At 42.9% G+C, this 15,778-nt stretch overlaps 1 protein-coding gene across 3 annotated transcripts in view; it reads right to left on the minus strand.

Annotated features, from left to right (window-relative positions):
• Positions 1-15,778, minus strand: part of DHRS11 (dehydrogenase/reductase 11) — a 1,041,955-nt gene that overhangs the window by 403,260 nt on the left and 622,917 nt on the right. The gene's annotated exons all lie outside the window — the stretch shown is intronic.

Consider the following 15,778-nt stretch of genomic DNA (forward strand, 5'->3'; position numbering starts at 1 on the left):
TAAATCTAAAAATTCCCTGAGTCTCTCTTTGGACTGAGGATAATCCTGGCATTCCCAATGGAAATGCTCTCTCAAAGTATGTAGGGTTTCACCAAAAGAAAATTCCTCTAGAGGGGAGGCAGAAGGAATGGATTCCTCTGCATCTGAATTCTCATAAGCAGATAAGGACATGTCTTCATCATCAGAAACCTCAGAGTCATTGGACTCTAGGTCAGATAAAACTGTTGGGGACAAGTCTCTCTTTCAGCAGGGGAATGCTGGCTTCCCCTAATCAGCATGAGGTCTTCTGCCATTTTTAACACGTGTGACTGTGGCAAGGAAGCAGGCGCTTGAGTTAGGGTTGTTGGTTTTTTAGGCGTAGCTTGTACTCTTGGCCTTAGAAACTCGGTAGTTTTAGAAAGAACCGAAAACGCAAAAGAAGTCTGTTTCTGTCAAATTTCGGTAGTGCGAAGAACTTCCTCAGAAGCCGGTGCCTGCACAGCAGCTACGGACCCATCCAAGGTAGACACATCCGCAGGTTCCATAGTCAAAGAGGAGTCTCGCAGCACACTGGACTCCGAACGGGTCTCAGTAACGGCCTATGAATCCATCAAAGCAGGCATCAGGGGCTGTGAAAGCACCTCACAGAGTACCGGCGAACTGGCGACTAGCTTAATGGAAGTGTCGTCGGCAGTTTTGGACCTGTGTGGTCTGTCTCTGTCTTTATCCTTAGGTTTTTTTTTGGAAGATCGGTAGTTGGATGGCTTACCGAAGCCATTTCGGAATACAGAGATTGAGAACGAAAGTATTTAGCTGCATTAAGAGCCCAACGACAATTAGTTCAGGCGTTGAACAAAGCACTAAACCGACAGCAAGGTACATCTTGGTCTGGGCCTAAACAGATGATGCAGTAAGAATGGAAATCTTGGTGTGGTATTTGCTTTCTACAGGCGAGACGATTGTTAACTTTTTCTGACATCGGGTTAGAGCAAGAAAACAGGATCCCCAACTGGGTATTTAGCTTTAGAAGACTTCAACTTCGGAAACGAAAACTCAAGTAGTAGCCGACCGGCACTCATGCAAACTGTTTCTGCTTCGGGCTCCTCGGCAAGAAAGACTGATGTAAAGGCGTTGGCTGATGTCAGTCCTGAAGCGACAGAAACCAACGCAGAAATACTAAGCCTCTGGTATTCGGGCTGACTGAGGGCTACCCAAGTGTAATGACTGCAACAGTGAAACACGAAGAACATCTTCAGCTTGATCAAAGATCTGTGTGGTCGCTGTGCGATAAGGGTGGTGCTTAATATTACACAGATGGATAGCCAAACATTCAAAATATTGAGGGACTGTTTTATTGTGAAAGGTGAGTGGGATTGGAGAGGGTGAGAGTTTATGTGTGGTAGTCATGGTTAGGTTTGGGGATAGGTTTTTATATGTTTTTGTGCAAGTGTATTTAAGGGTTAGAGAGTAGATGCAGTAATGTTTGTCTGAGTGTGTCCTATGTAGTAGCAGCGTTAAAGGAATTTTTTCTTAAGTTATGGTGAAGGGTTAAGGTTGGGGGAAGGGGTAGCATTAGGGTTAAGGTTAGCACCCATTACTAAGGTGGTACAGGGAGGCACAGCCCATATGCAGTTGACTAGACAGCTGTTGACATTTGGGAGTTGCACTTATTTGAGGTATTTCCATGCGCGTGTCTGTACGTGTGTGGGTATATATTTTATATTTATATATTATGTGCACACACCCACATACATTTACTTAAGATGCACAGGCACACACTGAATTAAACTTCTAAATAAAAACACCTCCCCCTATGTTCTGTAAACTTATCCTCCAATGAGTCGTACTTCATTGATTTCTGCACATCGAGAATCAATCTGAAAATGTATAAAGGCAAAAATAATTTTTTTTTTTTTGCACAGGTGAATCCACACCTCCTCATCCTCACTTCTGCCTAATTTATACATACCAAACTCCATGGTCAAAGTAGTGAAGAAAGTAGAAAAGTCACTGGTGTGCACAGCCTACTTGCTCAACACTTAGCATGTAGTTTTGATAAATCATGGGTAAGAAAGCTGCTGTCAGCAGAATGCCTCAACAAACTGTAGAAGTAAAATGTATACACGGTTCCTTCATACAATGTAAAATATGGTTTCATACAAACAAACCTTTGTGCACCACTCCACATCAGATGCATCACAAATCATGCCTCTTCTTCTTGGTCATCTCTAAGTGCATTAAAAGTACACGTGTAAACCATCATCTACAACAAATTAACTAACGACTTGGATAACTATTCTGACACCCAAAGTTCAATATCAGAGACCTTGATAAAAACTCATAACTGGCACTGATGTCACTAACAGGGTTACTGAATACATCAAAATGATGGTGCCCACAACAGGTGCTGTGGGAGTTAACAATACCTTTATAGATACATTCTGCGACCAAACCAACTAACTGCACAAAGTCAACAGAATTTTACTTAATTCAGCAACAACAAGAACCTCTTAAAGGTATAAATAGTCATTTAATACATACTAGCATTTTTAGGAAATTTGATGAGATCAGTTGGAAAATGTGTGGCAATAGTTGCCACCCTATTCATACTTTAAAAGCTATTCCTTATGGAGAGTTTATCAGAATTAAAAGACTGAATACTGATGTTAAGTTAGCTTATGATGAAGCTCTTAGGGCAGCTGAAATGTTTATAAAGAGAGGTTATGATGCAACTGATGTTAAAAATAGTCTCATGAAGGTATTTAAAAAGAGTTCCATTATAAATACGTTTGAAAGTGGGTATAACAAAAACAGATATAATAAAAGGGAATTAGATGAAGAAAAGATGTTTTTTGTTACAAAGCACACTAATTTTTCCGTTATCATTAATGAATTGGTAAAACAATACTGGAATTTTATTAAAAAATTGATTGTTTCTTTAAAGAATACTGAGTTGATTATATCATATTAAAAAGCTAAGAGTATTCAGAACTTTTTAGTACATAGTATTTTCAAACAACCTAAGATAAATATATCCAACAATATTAAAACTGTAGGAACATTCCCTTGTGGTAATTGTTCCGTTTGTAAATATGTAGTCACGGAAGTGGTTAAGATTAATGAAAAAAGTTTCACTGTTAGAGCTAAATACTCTTGTTTAAGTAAAGGAATAATTTATGTCATTTTTTGTTCATGCAATAAGTATTATATTGGTGAAACAAAGAGAATGCTAGCGGACAGAATTAGAGAGCATGTTAGAGATGTGAAAAACAAAAAATGTAATAGTCCCATTGCGGAACATTTTAATTCTGTACATGGGGGGAGCACGAGTTGTATGAAAGTAACTATATTGGAACATGCATCTCTCCATTATAACAACATGGAATATCAAAAAAACATATTGAGACAGAAGGAGTCCATTCTCATCATGAAATATGGCACTTTATTTCCCCTTGGTTTAAACAAGGAATGTAACTGGCAAAGCCTTATTTAGGGCTATAACTTTAAATATCAATTACGTATTTTTTAACTGATTGATTGTTTAATTGAATTGTTGATTTTAATGTTGTATACAAGGTGAATTTTTAGAAACTTTAGGGTTTTACTCTGTAAAGACTGTGGCCGAGGCGCTAAGAGAAATAGAACTGTATTGCGTTGAATAAATCTTGAAGAAACTGAAAGTAGAGCTGGGACTCACTATTTGTTCTTGTTGTTGCTGAATTGATACTTTTTGCCTTTGTTGTTTTTTAGAATTTTACATTAGTTCACTCCTGCTTCTTCTGCAAAAGCTTTAAACATTTTAATCCATATTTTGCTCAAAACTGTGGTGCATCAGTATTAAAAGAAACAAACCCATCAACAAAAAATTAACACTTGACTGGATCTTAGTTTCCTTTAAAAATGGATTACTACTTACATTCCCTTTAGAAGATGCATCAAGAACTTCAAAAAATTATGTCATAGAAATTACCATTACCATGACCGACATATTGAGTGAACAAAGACTCTACAAAAGCATGGAGCACTATAAAAAAACCCACATTTCTTACAGCCTGCAGTTCAAAAGATAATATACACTTACTTGCCTCCTAACCAACCTCCAAACCTCACAAAAGTCAGAACCATGCTACAAGGTAGCAAAATTCACAGCCAATAATACAGCTAGAAAGGCTGGAACTACCCAAACAAATAACTTTTACCTAGTTAACTAAAACTCAAAATATCATGCATAACACAACCCCCAACAAACATCCTTCCCTATTCCTCTCCTCTACCACTATATGCCAATTAAGAGTACTCAGATCCACATACAAAAGTCTAATTACAATACTCTCAGCCCACAACTCAGATTGACGCTCACTTTATTCACATTATGTAACCCACAACTGGAATTCTATTCACAAAATTTAAGACTTGCAACTCTAAAAACTATCATCCTAGAGAGACAGGGCAGAATATCATCCTTCATATGTCTCTTTAAATATTAGAAAATAAGCTTTAAGAAACTGTACTAAAAAAACTTTGATGTATATACTATAAAATATATAATTAGGATTACTTTAAACTAATTTATGTAATTTAGAATTAGAAACTTCATGATAATTTCTCACTTACAACATTGTGCCACTTTTCAATAGATTCGACTAGGAACTGCCAACTTATAAAGTCGATGATTCAAAAAAAAAAAAAAAACCCTTGAAAACCAACTGATGAAAAATTTGTTTTACTTATTATTTTTTTTTTTTGGAGACAGCAAGCCCCCCCCCTTGCATCCACGATGTGGAAGGCATGCCCCCACAATCCCCAAACTTGTACATACTAATTCCACAGTCATACCATCTCGAAAGAAGGAGAATTCTCCCTTAAAAGTTAATAACTACCAGAGCACAATTAGAAATTGCACCTGCAATGATTTATAGTGGGGAAAAACATTCAATGTTAAGACTTTTGTCTTTTTTTCTGTAGGCAATTGAAGCGGGATCAATTTCTTTTCACACATAAATAAGGAAGCCTTTCCGATATAATTTTTGTCTCTCAAACTACAATGTATAACTTGTGTATTAACAACTCATGTCAAGCCTTTTACACTAACTGAAACACTGTGGAGCTTTTCTACCTGGCATTTGCTGAAAAGGGGCAAGCCTCCCCAATCAAACTTTCCTAGTAATAAAATGCAAAATAAATACACGTTAAAACAGTCCCATCACATGATGTTAGACAGAAAAAAGTTGTGTAAAATCTTACCATAACCATAGATGTCCTTCTCTTCCATGTTACAGTTTTCTACATATGGGTTTACTCCTCTTGTCTCTCGTACGTCTGGCCAGTATACAAAAGCCAGTACTTATATGGGCAATGCCAGTCCTGTGCCACCCAGAAAGGGAAATGCAACCTAACAGGAGGGGAAGGAGGGTGGGAAGGAATACTACATCATGTAAGAAAAGGACAGCTATGGTTATGGTAAGATTTTACACAGCTTTTCTATGTCCTTCTGTTCCAATGTTGCAGTATTCTACATACGGGTGAGTGCAAAAGCTCACAATGAATCTAGAGGCAGACTCCAGGAATCCGTGAAGGATAGCCCTGGCAAACTCTGCCCTGGATCTAGAAATGTGGTCTAGTTTGTAGTGTTTGGTGAAGGTGTGAACTGAAGACAAAGTTGCTGCCTCTAGAATAGAGGTATCCAGGCCTTTAAAGAAAGCTCCTGAAGAGTTCATAGCTCTGGTGGAGTGTGCTTTAACTACACCTTGCAGAGATTTACCATGGAGTTGGCAGCAGGAGGTGATGGCCTTAGAGATCTAGGCAGATATGGTCTGTTTGGATACTGCCTTCCCCATGGCTCTAGGGTGGATGGATACAAAAAGATGGTCAGCCTGTCTGATGGATTTGGTTTTATGCAGGTAAAACCTGAGTTGTCAGTGCCCATCCAGTGAGTGAAGTACTCTCTCACTGTCCTCTTGTGGATTGGGGAAGAAGGCAGGTAGGTGTATGGCCTAGTTAAGGGACAGGTCACTCACCACCTTGAACATGAAGGAGGGGTTAGTTCTAAGAGTAACCCTGTCCTTGTGGAAGACTAGAAAAGGAGGAATAGCCATAAGGGCTTGCAGCTCTGATACTCTTCTGGCTGACGTCAAGGCCACTAGCAGTACAGTTTTCCACGTGCAATGTTTTAGAGAAGCTTTGTCTGCTGGCTCAAAGGGAGGGAGTGTATGCTTTTCAAGAACATAAGTAAGATCCCAAGGAGGAGGAGATGGTTTCCTGAGAGGTCTGAGGTGAAGTACCCCCCCCCCCCCATTAAGGAGGAGCTTAGAAAGAAGTCTGGATGCTAGCAGTGGATGCAGAGGAAGGCATGCTGAAATTGCAGACAAATGAGCTTTGATAGATGAGTAAGCCAAGGCAGTCTGCAGTAGCTCACACAGATAAGTGAGGACTAGAAGAGACTCGCTAGAAAGCGGGTCCAGCTGTCTTTTGTGACACCATAAAGTGAATCTCCACTTTGAAAGATAGGATTTTCTTGTACTTGGTTTCCTGGCCTCCTGCAGGACATTGAGCACATACTCATTGTAAAGGTGCCTGAAGGGGATCAGAATCCTACCAACCACAGGGTGAGGTGCAGAAGCTGCCACTGTGGGAGAATCTGGGATCCCTTGTGTTGTGTGAGAAGGCCCATTCTGGGGGGATAACTTGTGGTGATTGCCCTTGGACAACTGTAGGAGTAGGGGGAACCAGTACTGTTTGGACCAGTAGGGAGTCACCAACAAGATTTCTGGTGTGTCCTGCTGGATTTTCAGCAGGACCTTCTGAATGCGCGGGAAGAGGGGGAATGCATACAGATATTTCCCCTTCCAGGAGATTGAGAAGGCATCTGTAGCCAGTGCCTGCGGGTCTGGTATCCTGGTGCAAAACCAGGAAGCTGCCTGTTGATGGAGGAGGCAAACAGGTCTATTTGAGATGTACCCCACCTGTGGATCAGATCCAAGAAGACATCTCTGTGAAGCATCCATTTGTGGTTGTTTAATGGTTCTGCTCAAACAGTTGGCCTGGGAGTTGTAGGGAGAGGGAATGTAAACCACCTGCAGGATAATTCCCTGTGAGATGGCTAGTTCCCACACCAGAAGGGCTAGTCTGCACAGTAGGTATAACTTGGTGCCACCCTGTTTGTTGAGATACCACATCACAGTTGTGTTGTCTGCGTAAATCTTCAATGGACCTTTCTGGAGGAAAGGTAGAAAGGCCCAAAGAGCCAGAAGAATGGCCCTCATCTCCCAAACACGGATGTGTTCTAGATTGTGAGGCTTTGGCCACAAGCCCTGTACCCTTCGATGGCCCAGAGTTGCTCCCCAGCCCAAGTCTGAGGCATCTGCGTGCATGACCTGTGTGGTTAGAGGTGGTTGGAGGGGAAGACCTGAATTGTGGTTCACTTGTGCCAACCACCACTGCATTTCCTTTTTCAGGCAAGGGAGAAGGAGGACCCTGTACCCCAGAGGATGGGAGTGCTGTGTCCAGACTGATGGAAGATACCACTGTAACCTTCTCATATGCAGTCTTGCTAAAGGTAGCATGGGCATGGTGGCTGCCATGTAGCCCAATAGTCTGAGGAAAGTACAGTTGTGTACACTTACCATAAATGTAAATGTTCAAGTGTATTCACTGTTGCAGTCATTACATTTGGGTTACTTGCTTGCAGTAGCCCTCAGTCAGCCTGATTAACAAAGTCTTGGGCCCTGCGTCAGTTGCTGTCCTTTCTTCCATGATGTCAGGTCGTCAGGGGTATAAAACATGCAGACAACGCCATTACATCAGTTTTTCTTGCCCCAGATGTCAGGTGCCCCCCTAATGGGAAGCAATTAAATCTATAAATACAAGGATATACCTCCAACAGAAAAGCAAATACACCAAAAAGCTTTTAGAGCATAGTTAAGTGAGAGTAGAGGTATAGCCAAAGGAAGAAAAGGGGGCTGGAGGGAGGGTAACCAGGACTGCAACAGTGAATACACTCGAACATCTACATTTATGGTAAGTGTACACAACTGTACTATGTTCTCAGTGTTTCACTGTTGCAGTCATTACATTTGGGTAGATTCCCAAAGCTAAGGTTGGGAGGAGGAATTTAAATAGAATTAGGACCAGCTACACGGCTCTGCAAGACTGCAGTGGCAAAACCAGCCTTGGATTTAGAGAAAATTGGCAAATGATAATGCTTGGTGAAAGTATGTACAGAACTCCAGGTAGTAGCTTCTAAGATGTCCCTAGTAGGGACGCCCCTAAGAAAGGCTGTAGAGGTAGATGCAGCCCTGGTTGAATGGAGTCTGATGCCCTGTGGGATAGGTTTTCCATGGTGCTTATAGCAGAAATGAATGCAGTGGCCTATCCATTTTGAAATGGTTTGTTTTGAAATAGCTTTCCCCTCTGTCCCTGCAGCAAATGCCACCAGTAGTTGTTCAGATTTCCTTTGAGGTTTAGTCCTGTCCAAGTAGAATCTAAGCTGTCTGTGCACATCTAAAGAGTGCAGTATCCGTTCCCCTTTGTTCTGTGGGTTAGGAAAAAAGGTAGGCAAATGAATGGACTGATTAAGAGCCACACTGGATACCACCTTGGGCATGAAGGAGGGATTGGTTCTGAGGAACACCCTGTCCGGATGAAAGATGATGAAAGGTTCCACTGCCATAAGGGCCTGTAATTGAGATACCCTTCTTGCAGAAGTGATTGCCAAAAGGAAAGCTGTTTTCCAGGAAAGAAATTTTAAATCTGCAGTAGCAGCTGGCTCGAAAGGAGGAAGAGTGAGTTTCTCCAAGACAAAGTTAAGATCCCAGGCTGGAGTTGGTGCTCTCCTGGGTGGCCTTAGATTTTTGGCCCCTCTGAGGAACTGCTTGAGCAGTGGGTGAGAGAAGAGGGGAGGCTCTGTGCTATAATGAGCTGAGGCATGAATTTTGATGGAGGAAAATGACAAGCCCTTATGAAGCATCTCAGTCAAGTATTGTAGAATCTGAGGTAAATTGGGCACTGCTGCGTTCGTTCCTTGAGATTGATTCCAAACACAGAATCTTTTCCATTTTGCAGCATAAGATTTTCTAGTACTAGGCCTCCTTGCCTCTAAAATGATATCCATCACTGATTTACTGAGGGACGGTAAAGAAGCGATTAGGTAATTAGCCAGGCTGCTAGGTTCAGGGTTTGCAGCTGAGGGTGCAGAATCATGTTCTCCTGCTGAGACAACAGGGAAGGAGTCTGAGGCAGGTGCCATGGAGCCAAGCATGACACACTGCGCAAGAGTGGGTACCAGTGTTGGCGAGGCCAGTCTGGTGCAATTAAAATCATCATTGGCTTGTCCTGTTTGATCTTTAGTAGTACCTTGGAGAGCAGAGACAGAGGAGGAAAGGCATAAACTGATAGGTTTTTCCAGCTGAAGGATAGAGGAAGGGGGGGGCAAACAGGTCTATAGCTGGGCTCCCCCATTTGCTTGTCAACATGTTGAAAATCCTTGGTTCCAGTTTCCACTCGTGTGGGTCCATGAGGTTTCTGCTAAGTCCATCTGCCAGTGTATTTAGTTTTCCTGGCAGGAATTGAGCTTGTAGATTCACTTGGTAGCTCAAGGCTGTGTTCCACAATGCCATGGCTAATCTGCAGAGGGGGTAAGAATGTGTACCCCCCCTGCTTGTTTATGTACCACATGACAGTGGTGTTGTCCGTCTTTACCATTAGTTGTCCTGGAAGAATGTGGTCCTTGAAGGCTGTCAGAGCATTCTGTACAGCTAATATTTCCTTTTGATTTATGTGCAGATGCATTTGATTTGGGTTCCATTTGCCCTGAATGCACTTCCCTGCCAGGTAAGCCCCCATGCATAGTCTGATGTGTCTGTTAAGATTTGTTTGGCAGGGGGTAATGTGAATGGTAGTGCCCTGTTTTGGTGGCAGGCCTCTGCCCACCAAAGGAACTCTAGGCGTAGGCATGGTATGATAGGAATCCTTGTTTACAGATCCTGTGAATGTTGACACCATAGGTTTTTGAGATACCATTGTAGTTTCCTCATATGCAGCCTTGCATATGGAATTAGAAGAATGCATGAGGCTATGAACCCCAAGGCTTGCAGTATTTGCCTTGCAGATGGCTGGATTTGTGTGGCCACTTATTTGAAGTAAGTTGTCAAATGTATCCATCTGCCTGGCATGAGGAAAGCCATCTGGGAAGTTGAATTCAAGCTTGCTCCCAGGAATATAATTTGTTGACGGGGTACCAGGTGGGATTTCTTTTTGTTTATGGTGAACCCAAGACAAGTCAGTACCCTTTGAAAAAAGGCCAGATGACTGAAGAGAATGTCCTTGCTTTCTGCCTGAATTAGACAATCGTCCAGGTATGGGTATATTTGAATATTTCTTTGCCTGCAAAATATAATGACTGGAGCTAGGCGCTTTGTGAATACCCTGGGCGCAGTAGACAAGCCAAACGGCAGTGCAGAGAACTGATGGTGCATGTAGCCTGCTTTGAAGCGTAGGTATCTTCTGCAAGCTCCCTGATAGGGATGTGCAGGTATGCTTCTTTTAATTCCAGTGTTTCCAACCATGCATCCTTGCCTAACATAGGAAGCAGCTCGTGAAGAGTCAGCATTTTGAATTTTAGAATCACCAGAAAGGTGTTTAGAATAAAAAGGTCCAGGATAGGATGCCATGTATTGCCTTTTTTGGGTACCAGGAAAAGTCTTGAATAGAAACCTTGTCCCTTTTCCAGTACCAAATGAATAGCCCCCATGTTTAAGAGAGAGAGTACCTGATGATTTTGGGCCTCTGCCCACTGATTTGGGGGTAGATCTGGCCACCCACTTGGTGTTGGCAACATGTGGAAATGAAATTTGTATCCTTGGGACACTATATTTAAAACCAAATTTGTCCTGGATAATGAGTTCCCAATTTTTGGCCTGCAGACCAATCTTTCCTCCTAAAGGAGCATTCAGTCAGGAAGTGCTTGGAAGTCTTAAAAGCAAGTCATTGAGATGGTTTTCCATAGGGGGGAGTCTTGCTGCTCCCAGGTTTGGGTGCAGAAACCCCCCCACTGCCTAGTCTTGTGTGTCCCTTGGGACTGAAACCTGGGGTTTCTGCTGTCTGGGTTTGACTTGGGAAGACCTGGAGGGGGCTGGAAAGGACCAATTTTTAGAGGGCCAGTGCCTACTAAATCTAGGAGGCTGAACTTGTAAGAAATCTTTAACAGTCTGCATAGATTTAGCTTTATCTTCCATCTTTTTAAGAACTTCCTCAGCCTTGTTGCCAAACAGGCGGTCCTGATTTAAGGGAGCATCCAACAATTTAGCTTTAACATGATCAGGCAAAGATTGCTCCTTAAGCCAAGCATGCCTTCTGAACACAGACCCAGTAACAGCAGCCCTGCAAGAGGCCTCTAATGAATCAAATCCACATTGCAAAGTATGTTTTCCAACCTGTTCAGCAGAATGCATTAAATCCTGTAATTCTTTATTTTCAGGGCAGTCAGGAATTAACATCGTTTTCTGTTTACGCAATCAAATAACATGTTGTTGATACTTTAACATATGAAACTGGCAGTTTAAAGCCCTAATGGCCAAGGTTGCAGAAGTGTAAACTTTCTTACCCCATCTATCCAGCACCCTGGAGTCTCTATCTGAGGGGGTAGGATTTTTAGCAGTAGAAGCCTTAATGCCTTTGGGTCCCTGTGAAATAGCCTCTGGATCCGCAATAGGATTTTTAAAAAGGAACTTGTGAGAATCAGGAACCCTGTAATATCTGTCAGGGTTTCTGGGAGCAGGAGGCAAATAATCAGGGGCCAAACTAGATTTTGAGAAAGCATCAACAACAATGTCTAGTACAGGAGGTAAAGCCAAAGGCCTATACTGAGGCAGGAGTAAGAAAACCCTAAGCCTCTTTTATGAATCAGAAAAATCCTGGCTTTCCCAGTGGAAATGCTCCTGTAGAGTATGTAAGGTATCACCAAAATAAACATCCTCAGGAGAGGAAGCACAAGGAATAGAGTCGTCTGCATCAGAATCCTCATAAGTAGATAAAGGCAAATCCAGATCATCAGAAGAATCAGAAAAATCAGAATCCTGTTCAGAAGATTCATAAATAACTTCAGTCCTAGGTCTCTTAGAAGGGGGATGTTGGCTTCCCCTGATTAGAGTTTTAAGATCTTCAGCCATTCTTATCATTTGTTTTTTAAGCACAGAGGTCTGAGCATGTGGCCTGGGCATCGGTTTCTTAAGCATGGTACGAGATTTTGGCCTAAATGAAGGAAACGTCGGTTTAATATGCAAGTTCGTAGGCCTGAATACACCCTCAGAAGCCGGTGCCTGCACAGCGGCTTCAGACCCATCCAAGGTAGAGACATCCACAGGTTCCACAGGTTCCACAGTTGAAGCATCTTGCGGCATACCGGACTCCGAATGGGTCTCAGTATAGGCCGGCGAGTCAGAAGTAGCGGGTATCAGGGGTGGCAAATGCGTCTCATGGAGTACTGGCGACTGGCTTAGGAGAAGCGTTGTTGGCAGCTTTGGACCTCGGCGGCCTGTCTCTATCTTTATCTTTGTGTTTTCAGAATGACATTTCTGGATAATTAAACCAAGAACTAAAATATTTAGAAGTGAAAATATACAGATGACGGATAGTGCGCTGTTTAAATAAAGCACAAATCAGTATGAATGAAAATCTTTGTGAGGTATTTGCTTTCCACAAGTAATGCAATTATTAACGAGCAAGAAAAGTTTTAGCTACATTTGAAGACTTGTTCTGAAACTCAAACTGCTTAAGACTGATGTAATGGCGTCGGCTGCATGTTTTATACCCCTGACGACCTGACGTCATGGAAGAAAGGACAGCAACCAAGACTTTGCTAATCAGGCTGACTGAGGGCTACTGCAAGCAGATAACCCAAATGTAATGACTGCAACAATGAAACACGAAGAACATCTGCCTTGCTGTCAAATCTGTAGATTGGAGGACCAGAAGTAAATATTCTGTCAATGTTTCCACATTTTGGGGTGGAAGGAATGCGCCCACAATGTCTGAACGTATTCTGTACCAGAGGAAGAAAATGTCCTGGGTTAGCTGGAGATGTGATTTTGGGAGGGTTAACTGAAATCCCAGGAACTGTAGAAGAGGCACTACAATGTAGATGTGGAGCTCAAGGGTCTCCTTGCTGCCTGCCTGGATCAACAGGTTGTAATCACTGGGCCCACACGGGTGCAGTGGAAAAAGTGAGAAGAGCCCCACAGAAGTGAAAGTGAGAAGAGCCCCACCAAGAACCTCAGGTATTTCCTGAAAGTCGGTTTTATGGGATGTGGAGATAAGCATCCTTTATATCTAATGTGGCCATGAACCCTTGTGGAAGCAGGAGAGGAAAGAGGGTTGGGTAGGGTCAACATCCTTAGGAATAGGTTGAGATGGGAGAGGTCTAGTATAGGTCTCCAGGGTCCATCCTTTCCTTGGGACCAGGAAGATCCTTTTGCAACTGTGGGGACTGAACTGATGGTGCCCTGAGCCAGCAGAGTTTGCAACACTGGATGGAAGAGGTGCAACTGTTGTGTAGGTGGCTATGGGGTGCCATTCTGTTTTGGAGTGGAGAGACAATACATGAAATAACCATTCGAGAGGATTGACAGGACCCTAACGTCTGAAGTGATGTGGGTCCACACACAGGGAGGCAGAGAGAGAGGTGGGCTGACAGAGGTATGGAAGGAGGAGGCAAGGATGGCAGGTAGTCAGTCACTACCTGCATATTCTAGCTGGAGGAGGTTGTTTCTTTGTAGGCTTCCTAGGCCTTGAAGGAGCAGCAGGATGAGAGAGCCTTTCATATGGGGTTTTAGCTGGACAGTTTCTTTGAAACTTTGCCTGAAGGACATGGCAGCAGAGGTATAAATCTTCTTACCCAGACATTCCATTGTTTTGCTGTCTTTGTCAGCAAGAGATAGAAATTGTGGTTGGGTCAGCAGGTGGGCAGTGGGACATCAGATGGGCTTGAGGAATCCATCTGAGCCAATCAGGCATGCTTTCAGAAGAGGGAGAGATATGCTTTCTTTTGTCCTTATTTTTAAGTGGCCTAGCAGGTGTCTGAAGGGGCCTAGAGTCTTGAGACTGCAAAGGACTGGAGGGATCCAATGGGCCTTCTGAAAACGCTGGTTCCTCCTGGTTTTGGAGACCGACGTCAGTAAAGCCTCAGCGTGGGATTGTGCAGCATCCATGGAGGTACCCTCTATATCCATTGTGGCAGATCCGGATCCTTCTACCAGGCCGACGTCGGCCACAGGCTGAGGACTGGACGGTAGAGGCCCAGTGGAAAAGGTAGGCCATAAGGTCTTGGCTTCTTTTTTGCAGTTCCAATGGAACGTCGGAGGAGCCCTCCATCCCTGATGTAATCTGTTTAAGGCATTGATTTTCCAGGTAGAGGTTTAAAGCATGCAGGTGGCTATGTATGGTCTTGAGTGCAAGCACCTGACAAACGGAGCAGGCTTTGTAGTCATGCGACCGTCCCAAGTAGAAAAGGCACTGATCATGGGCGTCCTTGTGGGGAATCTGCCAACCGCACTTACACTTGCCCTTTCCGGATGACATGAACAGGCAATACAAGTAAAAAAGGAAGGACTGAAAGGATCCCCAATGGGGTACTTCTCTTATTTTCTTTAAACCTGACGTCTGCAATAGCAGGAACACCTGGCGTACAACTGGCGGCTGAGAAGTTCTGAGGGCTGGTTCATCCAGACGTCACTTTTATGGTCCACGTTCTCCTCAGCCACATCAGACATCCCACGCACCTCAGAGGGGCTGAAAACTTTTGTATACTGGCCAGATGTATGCGAGACAAGAGGAGAAAACACTTTTGTAGAATACTGCAATAGTGGAATAGAAGGACATATTAGTACTACTGCACCTAGTCACACCATAAACTTCAAATCTATTTCAGTCCTATGGAAAATCATTTATGCAAGGTCTGCCATAAATTCACAACCCAAAAAATGTATTATTCAGAGAAGCTACCAAAAATCCAAAAACATCATACAAAAATGCAAAACATGTACTAACCCAGTGTAATAAAACCCTCATTACTCAGTGGATAACATAGCTAATAATTTCCCACTACAGTGACCTGCATATCATGTGGTATAGCTTCTAGAACATTTCCAGTATGAATACACATTTCACTGATGCTAAACCACACATCAGCTGAAGACCTAATAAAAGAACTGCTGTGTGTCTTTTATATCGTTTTACTTTATTACGCTTTGACAGTTTTCCTACAGGTACTTTCACTATGCTATTTATTAGTTTTACAGTTCAAGAAGCTTTCCTTCCTAGGACTGCATTGTCAGAGTATATATTTTAGCCCATCTGTACTACACTAGTGAGTGTACAAACAAGGGAACAGTAATAAAGTACCCAAGTACATGCTGGAGGGATAGATTCCTGACCCAGAGACGAGTCATACTCTGGAATAGACTGCCCATACATGTCAAGCAGAGCCCCTCCTTGGCCCTCTTCAAAAGGAACATTGATTGGATGGGAGATAGAAAATTCACCCCGGGGATCACGTTAGTCGCCCTGCTAGACAGGGGTCCAGGGAAGAAATATTCAGGGAATTGTTATGGCTAGGCTTGTATAGGCCCTAGGGCCGATAGCCTAGTACCAACCTATGAACCCAAGTATTCTACTTTAAAGGAAAATGTCAGACTAATGCAGCTACTAAGGGAAATAAATGAAAACAGAAGACAGCCAAAATCCTATGGCCCCTGCCAGCACAGGTAATTCTGGCACAGAATCACTTTGTAAAAGGAAAGCCTTGCAG

This window comes from Protopterus annectens, chromosome 13.part0 (genome assembly GCF_019279795.1).
Source record: "Protopterus annectens isolate FY-2018-M chromosome 13.part0, PAN1.0, whole genome shotgun sequence".
Lineage (NCBI taxonomy): Eukaryota > Metazoa > Chordata > Ceratodontiformes > Protopteridae > Protopterus > Protopterus annectens.